Source organism: Myotis nattereri, assembly GCF_964212035.1.
Source record: "Myotis nattereri genome assembly, chromosome: 15".
Classification (NCBI taxonomy): domain Eukaryota; kingdom Metazoa; phylum Chordata; class Mammalia; order Chiroptera; family Vespertilionidae; genus Myotis; species Myotis nattereri.
The window spans coordinates 21500086-21516430 of NC_138090.1; the positions used below are offsets into that span (position 1 = coordinate 21500086).

Below are 16345 nucleotides of genomic sequence, written 5' to 3' on the forward strand. Positions count from 1 at the left end.
TTTGGATTGCAAAATAGAAAATACATGGAATGATTAAGTTTCAAAAAGTGGCGAGATAAGTACATATAGGCATTAAGCTTCTGGCTGCCTCACTTCATTTCTTCCCAGGCCACCCCAGCAGGAATTTCCTTCACTGGGGGCCATGGAAGAAATATGACCCTTGACAGTTTACAAGGAAAATAATTCGATCTTGGTAGTTAAGAGTTAAGCATCACTTTGAGCTGCAGGTTTCTGATTTAAAGCCATTGTGTCATCTCATTTCAAAACTCCCCTTTAGTAAAAGTTTAGAATACCAGCAGGGCAGCAAATATGTTTGAATGATTTTATTCAAATGTCAGGTTTAATTAAATCCATAACCAGAAAACAAGCCAAAAAGAATGTTTCAGGGAGGTTTGGAATTTTTTTCTTATCCCCCCACCTCTATGTTCAGGACTAAAACCTTTCCAAACACATGCAAATATAAGTAGGAGCATTTATCATAAAAATACAACCGGGAAGGCTAAAGTGCCTATTAATATTGTATTCTACAGCAAATTGTGGTGATCAGAATAGTTATATATTGAGGAGGCCATAAAACAGTGTAATTGTAGTTTGCCAGTTTTGACTAAGATGGGAATGTGTGTGTTCACACTCTATGTTCAGTTTCTGTGATCACTCGGGTGTGTATTGGCATTCTGATGGGCAGCCAGGTTGTTAGAACCGCAGTAATCAGTCTAGCATGGCGAGGGAAACCAGTGTGTCTCCAGACTACACCTGAATTGCCTGTAATTGTTTCATTCTACCTTACATAACAAGATTTTATCACTTGCACACTGAACAGCTGAAAAGATACTTAAACTAAAATGGTCAGATGAAATTTTAAAATCAGGAATGACTAAAAAGATCCCCAGAAGGCCATCACTGGCCCGGAGCCCCCCATTTCGGGGTCTAGCATTTGTACCGATTATGGCCTGACAGCTCTTGAGTTTCCAATGATAACAGCCATCTGACTTGATCGGAGTTCAATGGATTTTCACTAAAATAGAATCATCGCCTTGGTGATGGATAGAAAAAGTAAAGCAATACATCCTGATAAATGCTCTGCCTGCCTCCTCCCTCTCCCCAGCGGTGACCTTGTGAATCCATAAGAGAGCGAGGCACAGCTCTGGTCACCGCCGCAGCGCGTCAGGACTTGGAAATTTAAGTAGCTTTGAAACCCATCAATGGGGTGAAGGGGGAATGGCCCGAGAAAGCAATGGATCATGCTTAGAGGGCTCTGAGGGAAACAGGGTACGCTGAAGGTCAACGTACAGACACGTCTTGAAGGAACAGCTCAAACCCTCATTCATATTCACGGGAGGCTGTGGCCCTGTGAGGCGAGTTCAGTCGAAGAGTACAATAAAACAGGAATTTTCAGAGCATATAATTTCTTCTCAGAAGGAAAAGGCACCAGAGAGTGGTGCCGAGTAAGCGCTACCTGAAAGCGAGGGAACGCCTTGCCTGTCTCTCCTTCTGAATAGCAAGGAGCAGGCTGTATAAGGACCACTCAGCCTCTGTAACAATATCTTTGTTTTCCTGCCCAATGAGCTCAACCCACTGTGAATATTTTGATCACTATGGGTCATCTGTAAAGACTCCAACTTGCTAACAGAAGAAGAAACCAACTGAAGCAGTGTCCAGGAAGCCCCGGGATCCTGTGCTTGCCTGGGAAAAGCAGCTTCTGGGTGGTTGAAGGGGGAAGGAGTCCGACGTTGGCAGCCACCCATTAGTGTTGGTTACAACTTGCTAAAAGAAAATATTAAAATAAAAATTAGATCATAAATTTGGAGCTACAGTTACCAAGCCTAAAGTGCAAATTGCCAAACAAGTCAAGAGACTCATTAGCATTTTATGTAAATCAGTTATTACTGTTCTCCACTTCCTTAATTATCCATGTTATTTCAATACAACCCTTTCTTTGATGTCCCAATTCTATATTTAAATAGTGCAAGATTTCTATCGGATCCTCCCGCAGAGGTTTGTGCCATGCAAAAAACATGCCAAGAGCAGCTATTTCAGAGACTACAGGGAAATGTTTAATTGGTTCATCCCATTTGAGTTATGAGGGCGTATTACTGAGCGCATAAAATCAGAAACATGGCAAGTACTAGCTTGGAGAAGTTTACTGAAACCTGCAAGAGACCATTTGAAATTTTGCCCCCAAGCCTTTTTGGATTCTCTGTGGGAGCTGATTCAAAGGGAAATTTTGCAAACTTCATTGAATTTTGCTAAACGATTGATTTATAATTGAAATATTTGGAAATAAAACCCACCAGCCCTCTTTCCTTTGGGCACAGAGAGTTATTCTTTAGGTTGGATGAAAGAAATACAAACAACAGAGAGAAAGCAGAACATGGGGTGGGGGTGAGGGGGGCGGGCAAGCATTTTCCACCCAGCCCTTGTCAAATGGTTCATCTTTTCTGAAAGAGGGACCATCACTAATTGAAAGGACAAGTTTGCAGATATCTTATTTTCAAGTTGTCTAAAATTAAAGAATATATCACAAATTCCAGATATAAGTGCCCTTTCTCTAATAAACTTAAATATAAATATACATATGCATATATATATATATATATATATATATATATATATATACACACACACACACACACACACATACATATACTAGAGGCCCAGTGCATGAATTCATGCATCAGTGGGGTCCCTTGGCCTGGCCTGCGGGTTCGGGCCAAAACTGGCTCTCCAGCATCCCCAGAGGGGTGCTGGATTGCGAGAGGGCGCAGTCCAGGCTGAGGGACCCCACTGGTGCACAATTGGGGCCGGGGAGGGATGCAGGAGGTTGGCCAGCCGGGGAGGGATTGTGGGAGCACCCCTGGGTGTGTCCAGCCCATCTCGCTTAGTCCTGATTGGCGGGACCCCAACAGCAAGCTAACCTACCAGTCAGAGCGTCTGCCTTCTGGTGGCCAGTGCACATCATAGCGAGTGGTGAACCAGTCAGCTGTCTGCCCCTGGTGGTCAGTGTACTCATAGCAAGCGTTTGAGCGGCCTTAGCATATCATTAGCATATTATGCTTTGATTGGTTGAACAGACAACCAGACACCTAGCATATTAGGCTTTTATCATTTAGGATATTTCAGAAAGGAAGGGAGAGGGAGAGAGAGATAGAAACATCAATTATGAGAATCATTGATCAGCTGCCTCCTGCACACCCCCCACTGGGGATTAAGCCAGCAGCCCAGACATGTGCTCTGACCAGGTATCAAACCATGATTTCCTGGTTCACAGGTCCCCTCAACCACTGAGCCATTGAGCCATGCTGCCGGGCTCATAAATGAACTTTTAAAAGAACAATGTGCCACAGGAACTTGATAGTCACTCTCATTACCTTTTAATCAGTAAGTAGGTTCCCTCCTCATTGTCACCTGCCTGTATATTTCTGCCTCCTGCCCCATAACCTAACTTTTTAAAAAATACTTTAATTTTTTAAAATGGATAAAGGAAGAATCTTTGTGAATTGTAACTGAAAATAGAATTAAATAGATGGAAACTTACTCTTCTTCCCATATATTTTGGAACACTTACTATGTTTGATTTTTTTTTTTTTTTTTTTTTTTAGAAAAAAGAGCAGATTTGGGGGAAAGCCAGCATGATAGTGTAGGATTTGGTGACAGATAGTTCCAGATTCTAGACCAAGCTGTGTGGCCATGTTCAAGCCATCTACCATGGTGTCCCTCAGTGAAACATGGCTAACAGTTGTAAAGACTAGCACATAAACATAGCTCTTGATATATAGTAGAGGCTCAATAAATGGTAAACTCTACTCTAGACCAGGCACTGTGCCGAATGTTTAAGTGATCACACTGAATCCTCAAAACACTCCTTAAAATAAGTGTGATTACTACTATGTAACAGATGAGGACAACAAGGTTTTTGGGGGGTTGAGTTTAGTGATTTGCCCAAGGTCACACAGAATGGAGTGTAGGAGCTGTGAGTTTAATCTAAAAGTTCTCTAAGGTAAAACAATAGTTTTGACAAGAACCATACAATAGATAAGTTTAACATTATAAGGGGGAAAGACAGCATTTCTATATCCTTTTCCTGTCTATTTAAAGTAATAGTATTTATAGAAAACTCATCTCAGCAGACTAAAATACTTTTAATATTTAATCTGACTTCTTGGTTATTCATTTAACAAATACCTTTATGAGGCTTGCCATGTTCCAGGCACTGTTCTAAGCACTTAAATCTAGTAACTCATTTAACCATTTATACATACTTATTTTGAGAGCCAGCGCAGCAGGTAGGTATATGGGAGAGTTTCAAGACCCTGGGAGGCAGGAACCTACCATAGTGCTTATGATCTTCCAAGTCCCTGGGCACTAGCCCATATTTGCTTTTTTTAAATGTAAATTACATTTTTAAAAACATGATTCTTCTGATCATACATATGGCATACTCATTATAGAAAATTTGAAAACTATAAGTAGTTGTAAGGAAGAAAAAAATGGAAAAAACCTTTATAATTCCTCTACACATTGTTAACATCAATCCAAGATTTTAGTGGAAAGAGAAACACATGATCCAGCACAAGGAGTAGTTCCAGCTGCTTCTTCACTTTGCTTGTTTTAAGAGTCTGAGAGTAACTCAGAAGTTACTACTACAAAATTATAACACGGGCAGGAACTGGACGGAGAACCCGCCAGGGGTTCAAATTCCTGTGTAGTGTCTTCATCATATAACTTGCTGTCTAGTTCACATGAATATAAAGCTAACATGAAACACATCATTAAGTGGGACGTTTCCTATGCAGTCCAGAACAAAACATAGAAGCTGACATGCCACCATCCCCAAAGACGCCAGTCTCCATGCCCCTCTGTCTCTGTCCCTGTTTAGATCTTGTCATTTGGGCCTTGATTGTACCAAGGATTATCAGCCTTTAGTATTTACTCTATTCTTTATCCTGGGACTTCCTGTTGCCGAAGTCTGATCGCTTATCTGAAAAGCTTCCGTTTGTTTCCCCAGTGACTAGTGGGGTTTCATCACCAGGAAAGCACATTGTTCCAACTCTACAAGTCTACAGTCTAAAATCATCATCATGTTTTTTCATCAGAATGAAATATCGAGTGCTCTGCTCAGTGCAAGGTTTTATTAATGATGTGCTGTCAGGGGCTGGATGTTCTGCATATTTGCATATTAAACAGCTGAGTGAAGAAACATTCCTTTTATTGCTGCAGGGAATAAATCAGTTTAAAGCAAGTTCTCATCATTTATACTCCTTTCAGCTAAGTCTTCTTTTATTGAAATAAATTGTTGAAGTGCTTTGCTCATTCTTTGAATACTGATGAAATTTACCTTGATAGGACCTCGGGAAAAATAATATTTTCTTAAAGGTGCAGTATTGTTCCATTTCTTAGTATTGCTTTAGTACATTATTGATAAGATAATTTAGAAATAGCAAGTGAAATGGGAAGAAGAACAGTTTTGAATAAAGATGATGTTTCCTCTGGATGATTTTGCCAAATGTATCTTTATTGGTAGAATGTAAGAGAAAAAAAAAGCCATTAAGCAACAAAAAGTACTGTATTTTTAAATGAATGATCAACTGTGTTTGCATTCAAATCCCAATGGGCAGCATATTTCAACCACACACAAGGACACAGTGTTTACCAGATCCCAGAGTTCACTATCCCCTGGGAAGGCATATAAGAGATCCCAAGAAATCAGGCTACTTTCAAATATGAATTGCACCTAGCCTCTGGGCAGGCAGACAGTGTCTGTGGTACAGGAGCTGTGCAAATGCTTTGGGTTCCCATCTCCTCATGCCTCCTGTCTATGCCGGAGGTTGAAAACTCTGTTTATATTGAATATGTCCTGAAACGTTTTTTTAAAAGTATTAGCTCACATGATGTTTTTGAAAACTTAATTGCTTGCCAACATTTTAAAATTGGGAAATTTCACATAAAAATCCAGATTTCCAGCCTTTCTGCAAAAGGCAGAAGAAGAGCAAGGGACCCTAAAACCTTTTCATCATCTGTTGCCAAGCAGTAGCTGTCCGATAGGTGGAGCAGGTCCTCTCATGTTGCCACAGTCCCCACCACTCCCTATTGTCATATGCCTGCCCCTGGCTCTTTCTGGTGCCTGCCTGGGGCCATCCCTGGCCTATGCCTTTTCTCTTGATGGTGAACTCAGTTATATAAAGTGCTTGGGCAGTGCCTGACACATCATAAGCATCTGATAAGTATTAGCTGGTATTGAAATGGATAAAAACATGTGAACCAAGGTTAGTCAGTAAAATACATGTTTTATTTCCTTTTTTATATTCTTCTGAGCATAGAACCAAGCATATCTTCAGCTTACAATTTCCTGTTTCCCAAATTATTTGTATATCTAAAAAGTAGCCCTCTCAGCATCTTCAAATCTTTTCTCTGATACCCCCTTTTCAGGGGTGCCTTCCCTGACCACATTATTTAAAATTGCAAATTTCTCCCTGAACTGTGCTCTCTCTGAATCTTCCATTTTACTTATTTTGTAGCATATATTGCATCTGAGAGACACTGTTTCTCTTTTTCATCCGTTCATTTAGTAATTGTCTCATTCCCCGCCCTCACTAGATGGTAAAACTCCAGGTAAAAGTCCAGAAGACTCAAGGTTTTATGTGCTTTGGTCCCTACTGTGTTCTGAGTACCAGTATCCATGCCTGCCACTTAGTAAGTACAGTAGGTGCTTAATAAATACTAATTGAGTAAATGAATACATGAATGATGGGATGGATGGGTTTGCTTATTATAGGTTGGCCTCAATCTTTACAGAAATTCAACTCAATAAGTATTTAATTAGTGCCCATGTGTTCAGGGTCGCGTGCTGTTGCAATATGGAAGGAAGAGAAGCCACGGTCATGCCAGTGGTCTATGCCCAAAACGTGATAACTGTATAAAGAACTACAAAGTGCATTCTGGACTGAGGACTAGAAAAGAGGGATGACAGGTACTCACCTTTCTCCAGACCCTCTTATAGACTAGGCACACGGTCATGTGCTCAGAGGAGCCTATGTAGGGTCATTGCACTTGCCCTTTTACCCTGGAGATGACTGAGGCTCAGAGAGGGTGAACCACATTCCCAGGGTGGCACGGCAGGTGTGTGGGCAATGGGCCCAGCATGCAAGGTCAGTGCGGCCTGACTCCACCAGTGGTTCTCAACCTTCCTAATGCCGCGACCCTTTAATACAGCTCCTCATGTTGTGGTGACCCCCAACCATAAAATTATTTTCGTTGCTACTTCATAACTGTAATTTTGCTATTGTTATGAATCGTAATGTCAATATCTGATATGCAGGATGTATGTTCAGGGGTCGCGACCCACAGGTTGAGAACCTCTGCGAGTCTAGACCCTTTCCTCAGGGCAGGGAGATGGGAGAGCAAGGATAGAGGACAGGATGGAGCATGTTTCTAGACCCTCAGGAATGACATTTGGGGAAGCTACTGGCTGGAGGCACCAGCACAGAACATGGGATAGAGCTGGGGAGGACTGTCTCAGGGACCGGCTTTATGTAGAGAGACGGGGTTTGCTCAAAGGCCCCTGCGATCCCAGAGCCATTTTTTATCCTGGAGGTGCTAAGGTAGGGTAGAAAGGAGGGGCAGTTCTTCAAAGAACATGCATTAAAGAGTGAATATATCAGCATAGGCTTTTTTTTTTTTTTTTTTTTTTTTTTATCTTGAAAGAAACAGGAAAACGCTCCTATTCCTGTTTCTCTGCCAGGAGTACTATTGTTTCTGTATAAATCATTTGTGACAGAAGCTCCTTATTTTTAAGTGGAAAATGCACATTTAATAACAGGAGAATAACGTCCAAACATCCTCTCATTGAAGGCTGCCAAGAGAATGCCAGCACTGGTTGTTGCTTGGAGAATGAGATGCTCAGGTGCAACTTTTCCAGGGGCCAAACTGCTATTGCATGGCCTTTGCTTACAACGGGCACTGAGCAGTGGCTTCCCCAGGCCTGCCTAACCAAGGGCAGCTGCGTGCTGGGTGCCTTGTATACCTGGAGTCAGAGTATACCTGGGTGAGGACCGCAGGCCCACTGCTAACTGGCTATATGGCTTTGAGATAATTATTTTGCCTTTGTAAGCCTCAGTTTTCTCATCCATAAAATGGGCATAATGTTATCCTGTACCCTCATAGGCTTAGAATAAAGTTTAAGTAAGAGGCATTTAGCATTGGGCTAATATATAAGGCAGCCATTGGTCACATAGGGCTATCTAAATTTAAATCAGCTATAATTTAAATAAAATTTAAAATTCAGTCCATTGGTCACCCATTTCAAGTGCTCAGCAGCTACATGTGGCTCATGGTTACCACATTGGACAGCACAGATCAAGAACATTCCCATCACTGAGGGAAGTTGGGTAGCACTGATCTAGGGTCCTTAGCTCAGTGCCTAGTATACCGTATGCTGCATTGGTTCTTAATGTTCTTCTCCCCATCTATAAGAAAATAAAAGGAAGCACCCTACATATTTGAATCAGAGCCCTTGTAATCATGACTTGAATAAATTGGGATTCGTTCCAGCCAAGATTCCCTCCTATACATAAAAGGAAGGAAGCACAATTTGGATATACAGGACTCTGCCCATTAAGACAGTCTCTGGGGACAGACCAGAGTGTGAGGGCTCCCAGTCCTGATCTCAGGGGAATCCATATTACAGGTGTTAACCTGATTAGCCCATGCTTGGCTCCTCATTAATTACCTGAGGTAGCTAGGGCTGTTTCCAGTACTCAGCACAAACCTTTTCATGTTGACTCTGCCGCTTACTAGTTATTTGGTCTTTGGAAGTAACTCTCTAAGTCAGTGCTTCTTTTCTTAAACTTAGTTGGCGTGAGAATCCCCAGGAGGGCTTGTTAAAACACAACTCCCGGGTCCTGCCCTGAGAGCCCCTAATGCTGTAGCTGGCTGGGGCCTGGGATTCTGCATTTCCAGTGAGCTCTCAGATGATGCTGATATTTCAGCCCTCGGATGAGCCTGGATACCCTCTTCAAGACCATAACTCTTGTGAGAATTGAGAAAATGAATATATATATAAAGCCTACAGCCAGTGACATTGTAGAGACTCAACAAAAGGGATCTGCTATCACTATTATATTTTTCTAATTATTATTTTTACACCCACAAATCAGGATCTGCTAGACTTTCTTGATATTTGAAAATTGAGCCCAGATGCTCATCTGTGATTCCAGATGCCATATTCCCTGAAAATCTCCAGATTCTGATCCCCATTTCCAATGTCAAGTAAGGAGAAACCCTGTGTGTTCATTGCTCTTGTTTCCAATACCTTTGGTAAGGCATGATCTTCAAGGAATTGAGTGAGCTTTGATATTAAATATCAAATCCCAGCTAGGTAGTGCCCTGTCTGGGACGTCTCAATTGATTGGAGTGTCGTCCCACACCAAAATGGAGAGGGTTTGATTCCTGGTCAGGGAACATACCTATGTTGTGGTTTGATCCCTGGTTGGGATGCATGTGGGAGGCAACTGATTGATGTTTCTCTCTTACATACATGTTTCTCTCTCTCTCCCTTCCTCTCTCTAAAATAAAAAAATATATATATCGTATATATTTAAGTGTTTAAATGTTTAACAGCTGATAGATAACTCACTTATTTTTCACTCCTTATCAGGTTTACTTCATTCAAAATAACGGGGGAAGCCAGACTAAGCTTTGAACAAATAAAATTTATCCTGGTTAGTGCCACTAGGCTTTTTTATGGGGTTATATACAAGATAAAGTTTATGATACAAAACCAGCAACAGTTGACAAATTGAGGGCACACATACACCAAACGAAATGATTCTTGATATTTGCCATTCTATTGCTTCGTGTTATCAGCAGTGCCTGGAACAGAATGGTCATCAGTTTGAAAACAGGTATTGACAAAATAATTATTCATTTCTATATATTCTTTTAAATTTTGAAAATGAACTGTACGTTAATAAACGCTGACTTTATAATCATTCAAAGTGCATATATGTTTTAGGGAGACGCTATATATATCTATAAAATGGTAGTAATTTCATTTGAAGAGTTGATCATGATGTCTACTTCAGATTCCCTGAGTGTCTTAATTAGGCCTCTTTGGATACAAGGAATAGAGTCCTACTCATGTCACCTCCTCTAAAGGTTTATTGTAAGAGATGTTGGCAGCCTAGCTGGGAATGAGGGGCTTCGGTACCTGTCCCCTGTGACCTCTAGCATAGCCACTGTTATCTTTCCCGACTGGCTGCTTCTGCCACTGTGAGACTCTCTGTTCTCCTCCCTTGCAACTCTGGCTCGCCCACTCTTCTTTTTGCTCATGACAGCAACTAAACTCCATCTTGTGGCATCTTTCCATCAGCTGTCCCTGCTTTAACTCACTCACAGTCTGTTTCCCAATTCCCTGGTGTAGGAATGCACTGGTATGAGTCATCATTTTCATTGGTAAATTGCAAACCAAACTTTTGGATTGACTGCCCTGGGCTCAGGAATAATCAGACCCGAGGCCTATTCAGCTGTACTCAGAGTAGGGAAAGGAGCAGTGTCAGGGGGCATGAAGCATGCCCTCTTGGGTAGGAGGGTCCACAGACCATGGCAGTTTTCCTTAGAAAGAGTAAGAGAGTGGGCAGGCATGACTGGTCCCTTCCAGTGTTCTGGGGTTTTGCCATTTAAGGCCAATTGAATTCAAATGGCAGCTGAGCATGTTGAGGCAGATCAAGTCCAGAATTCCTCCTCACCCCACCCATTTGCAGTTGCCTCAGATTTATTATGGGACCTTAATTTAGTGCAAGCATGTCTGCTGGCTCAGGCTGCTCCTCACAGCTGCAAGGTCCCCGGGGTAGAGAGGCCACTCGGAGCCCCTCAGAACCTCCCTTCCTCTCCTCTCCCCGCTGCTAAAGGTTAAGAAGGGCCCTTTCCAAGGCGCTGACTTTTGGATGGGGGATAGCAGTTATCTTTCTCCAGGTTCATCTCAATGTCACCTGGTTGGACCTATAATTATAATGGGCCACATTACTTTGAACTATGGAAATGGCACAGTCATCACCTAACTGAGCTTCTCTTTGTTCTCATCTTGTTTTAATGACACTCACATCTTCAAAAAAGAGGGATCTAGGAAATAAACTGGAAATTCACTCCTCTCCAAATTGAAGCATAAAAAAACTCACTAGCACGTATGAGAAACTCAGAAACACACTAGCATTATAGTCTCACACGAGTCTGTGCAAAGTACATCATGGGCTTCATTTGGGACTGTCTCCACTTTGATTGGTGTTCTAGGGTGTCCTCTCCCTCCATACCCGATAGGGACTTGTTACTCCTTGATGTTACTAGAACCTGGTCCAGCCCCTGAGACAATGCTCTATATTCTTTGAGTCTCAGCACGGGGGACTAGTCAGAGTTTCCATTCTGATTTTATGACCCCAGGAGGGATGGGAGAGACCTGTGAGGTCATCTCATCTGTCCTCAGCCGGGGTAGGGCTGTTCCCTAATGTTGCAGTCAAGTATTTGGTCCAGTCTCATTTTAAATGACTCAAGTGATGAGGCCCTGGGACCTCCCTTGGGAGGCTATTCTGCAGCCTAATAACTCTCACTGTGAGTTTTTTGTATGTGTCTAATATTCAGAGTCTGACACAATGAGGCTATAAAGAGCTAAGTCTGTTTAAGGTAGCTCTTCACCTAGGAATGATCTCATAATAGTCACTTTTGTTATAAATCTTCATCCAGCAAGGGAGTTATGTGCAAGTTACAATGAGACCTGGGGACTATTTGTCCTAAAATGTAAGAATAGCCCCCAAATGAGAATTAATGCTGGAAAGCCACTCCATCTACCAACAGTGCATCAGGCAGTAACTGTTCTGTGTATGTTATAATATTTCACACAGCAATATTTTTTGCTTATGTGGTGTTAAATGCAAAAGCAGAGAAGCTTCTATTGAATGCTTAGCACAGAATTCAGTGTCGCTCTTTGAAACATCTCTGAAAATTGCCTCTCACTGTTTGCCAAGGAACGAGGTGTTGGCCTAGGCCTTTCTCCTGTTCAGGGTCTGTTTGTAATCATGGCTGCAGTTAGTGGTGGTGAGTTAATTATTGTTGGGAAAAAAATCTCAGGGTGGGGATGAGACAGGGAAAGGAAGAATGAAGAAAGGAGGAGAGATAGGGACAGGAGAGAAAGAGTAGGAAGAACAGAAGAAATTGGGAATTAGAAAAGGAAACAGAAATAAAAGGAAGGAAGAAAAAGTGGGGGTGGAAGATAGGAATGAAAGAAGGAAAGGAAAAGGAATTGCAGGTAGATTTGGGATCTGTGGGCTGGAGAGACATTCATACCAGTAGTACTCAACGTTTCCTTAAAGTTTCACCCTCTGGATCCTTCCTTTGCTGTAGGAATCTGGTTCTCAAAGCCTAGTTCCCAGAGCAGCAGCAACAGCATCACCTGGGAACTAGTTACAATGCATCTGGTCCCACCCCAGACACCCTGAATCAAACGCTGGGGAGGGGACCCAGCCCTGCGGGTTTTCACAAGCCCTTCAGTGGATCCTGATGCAAGTCCACAACTGATGAGAACCACAGCTGTAGGACATTCTTCTAGGCACCAAACTGTTTTTAGGAATAACCTGGCAGTTAGAGGGCATTTATATTTATAGGGGCCTCGGCCTCTACCTCTAGCCCTCTGTCGAACCGTTATCTCTGCCAGGAGACAGGCTTCATTTTGGAAATCCACCCAGGAAGGCAAAGTCGGTTCCTCTTGACCACACACCATGCCACAGGTAACATACAGATTCCATATCCCAGCAGCTAGGGCCTGAGCCAGGCGGGTGATGCGGAACATCGGACATATATCTCAGTTCTCATGGCTCCCCCGTTGACACATCACTGTCAGTGAGACAGTGGGGATCATTAAAGAGTTTATTTTCATCTTTATTTTTATCATTTACAGCATTTTTCCACTGAGGGTTCTGACCATATAAAAGGTGGTTGATTGAATAACCACCCAAATTAGCACTGTTTCATTTCATCCGCATGGTTTTCTTGTCTTGACTGGTGATAGAACAGTAAATTCAAGTCATTTAAGTAGATATTGGAAATATAAACCTAATATGTTCTTGATGTTCCTGTGGCATAATTATAATTTAAAATCAAAGTTCTCATATCTGATCACTTTTTTTTTTAGGTTAAAGGGTTGTATTTATTAAAAAGGAGAATTGGAAACGTAAAAGTCCTCCTCCTTCATTTTCAGTATGGACCATTGTTGTTTAAGGATCTGTTCTATTGCTTGCTGATAAATATTTATCATGGTTAAGTGAGCAATCATTTGGAGACAGATACCGTTTTATGATGTAGCTTCTCAGGGCGTCCTAATTGTGACACTGCCTCGCTGTTCCATGTTTTATCGGAATATGCAGGCATATACTTTATGAGGTTGGGTAATGAAGAGAGAGAGACCCCAATAAACATATTTGCTAAGAGTAATGGTTATCTATAGCTCAGCCACCCTCCGTTAGCATAGCCTCCATTACACAATACAAGGCAAGCAGTTCATAGCTCAATTAGACCTAACTTGCTTCATTTTTAGGCATTATGTTATTCTAAATTAACACTATATTTCATATTCTCCAGGTCTGACTATTAACCGGATTTTGGAACCTTCAGGGCTTATTATTTAGTAATCCCTGAAGCTCTCAAGTAGGCATTTTTAAATTCGTGCATTATAACAAATTAGAAATTAGCTAGAAAGGCATGTTAAATAACCTACTGCCTTTGTTTTGCTAATTGTGCTAGCAGAAGTAAAAAAGAAAATGCAAGTGAGGTCAGATCTGGGATGGCACAGATGAAGCTGCTACCTGGCTGGTTGCTGATTGTTGCTGAAATAGGGGTTATTCAAATGAGAAAATAATTTTTGAAATCTCTGTGGCATGTCACAGAGCCACAATCCAAGCACACAGACCAGGAATTGTTTTCTCTTGGTGCTTTAAGTTTTCTGCAATAAGAATGCATTTCTAATGTAAGTTGTGGAAAAAAAATAAAAGAAACAAACAAAAAATGGTGAGGCCTCACTACAGATAAAAGTGATAAGACATGCAGATGCTTTGAAACTGGTGATTCATTAACTCCTAGGATATATCTCCATGTTTCTTGTTACATGTTCTTCATCCTTAGTTGTTAATCAGAAATAGAAAACTTACCGAAAACCTTAATTCACAAAGATTATTTATGATGAGTCAGTGTATCAGTTTGCTCTTTTTCTTTAATATATTTCTTAGGGAAGATTCTGACGAAGCCGACTTTCCCAGGTCTCCATGCACTAACTCACTTCAGTTCTTCTATTTTTCCTTCCTCTATTGCATAAGAAATCACTGTATTTAGAGAACAGAAGATTCTGCCTTCATTGTATACATTTAAACCTTGTCACCTGTGCCTGCCTGGGGGAGGTAAACTACGAGCCACCCCCCCCCCCCGCCCCCCATCTGCTCCCTCCAAATATCCCTCCTTCTGGTCCAGAGTCAGTGATCCCAGGGCGTCTTTGGCAATATCTGGAGGCGTTTTTTGGTTGCCAGGATTTGGGGAAGTGGTGAGAGAGGAGGAGTGATAAGGCATCTAGTAAATATAGACCAGGTAAAGCTACTCACCATCCTACAGTGCACAAAACAGCCCCCCACATCTCCCCCCTCAAAAAAAAAAAGGATTATCCAGCTCCCATATGTTGGTACTGAGAAACCCTCCTCTAGCCACACCTAATTACTGGAAGGTCAGCAACTGTACTTTGCACATGCAGTGCTATCACCTGCCTAACATTTTCTTTGCTAATTCCTTCTCATGCTTCTGGACACCCAGAGCACCATGTCTCTTTAAAAAACCTTTGCTGACTTCCATAGTGTCCTATGGCAAAGCCTGCCCTCCCTTCTGCCCCAGACACAGATTCTCCTTGAACAAACTTTAGTCTGCTCCTCTGAGCCAGTTCTCAATTAGGCCTTGACCTTGGCCCCATCCTTGTCAGGTCTGCATAGCCCAGTCTCAGCAAGAATCCTGCTAAGTCAGTTTAAAGAGAACCCCTCTACCCTTGACATCTGATCTCCCAAGCCTGCCTGCAGCAAGAATCCTGTTAAGTCAGTTTTAGCAAGAATCCCCCCTACCCTCAGTGTCTCTCCTCTTAGAAATTTTTCATCCACTGATGACTCCCCTCCTCCTTGCCCCTCTCCCCGACTCATGGCTATAATTCCCCGTAGTCTTTATTGTGTTCGGAGTTGTGTCTGATCTCTCTCCCCTATTGGTATGGTCTTAACGCCTATGAAAATATTCCTATATAAGGTCTTTTGTACTATTTTAACAAATGTCAGAATAATTCTTTCTTTAAAACACCACACTCACTATGCTGACAACTCTCAGCAGGTCAGGACCATAGATATAGTGCACAGGGTAGTCACCTAAGAAATGTTTGTTGAATGGAGATATGAAAGCCTTTGATGGAAATAGGACACATATATCGAAATATTCATAGTCCCAAACTCAAAGGATACACCTTACCTGGTTCTTTGTCTTTTCTCCTCCATCTAGGCATTTTCCAGTACAGCTAGGATGCAAGTATGAATACACTTCTACCCTTAAGTGCCTGAATTATTTAGGCACTGCCAGTGATTCTGTATAAGCCATACAGTAGGATGCATTGCATATGCCTACACTTCAAGAGCACCCATCAGCCTACCCTGGATGGCTTGATGCTGCCTCTTAGCATTGTGTCAATACTTGAGTATTTTCGAATATTGCATGCAGCCAAAGCCTTTGTGTTCAGGCTTCTGCAGGCATTATCGTTTGTAAAACCAGTCCCCAATCTATATGTCCAATGCCATTCCTAGACCCCCTTTGATAATCCTCACTGAGCAGACACACTCGATACATCTTCACTAATGGGTTCTGACTTCATAAAATGTATTAATGGCTTCTTTTTGAAAGTAAGAGTGCTTTGAATACAAGTCTTTATTGCTTTAGAAGTTCATAAAGGCAAAAGCAGAGTATTTCCCCTGGTATTTGTACTATAGGGGGATAGACATGCACTGGGACCCCATGTGTCTATTGTCTGTAATTCCAGATTCAAGGCTGCCTGGTAGAATGTCTATGTCTACTGTTTGTTAGCTCCTTCTTTGCAAAAAACTTGCAATCATTTCATTTGCAAAAAGCTTTGTCACATGACAAAGACAACAGAAAGGAAAACTTGAAATTAGCCTACTGGATGCTTTAAAAAGCACCATCTTACTTAATTCTTGCAGCAACCCTGAAGGAGAGAGTTGTTATTAGCGCCCAGGCTGTAGATGAAGAAACTGATGGACTAGGAAGAACCTGTGATTGA

General features: G+C 41.8%; 1 protein-coding gene across 2 annotated transcripts in view; it reads left to right on the forward strand.

The window, feature by feature from the left end:
- The window catches only part of WWOX (WW domain containing oxidoreductase), a 931628-nt gene that overhangs the window by 480015 nt on the left and 435268 nt on the right, over positions 1-16345 (forward strand). The gene's annotated exons all lie outside the window — the stretch shown is intronic.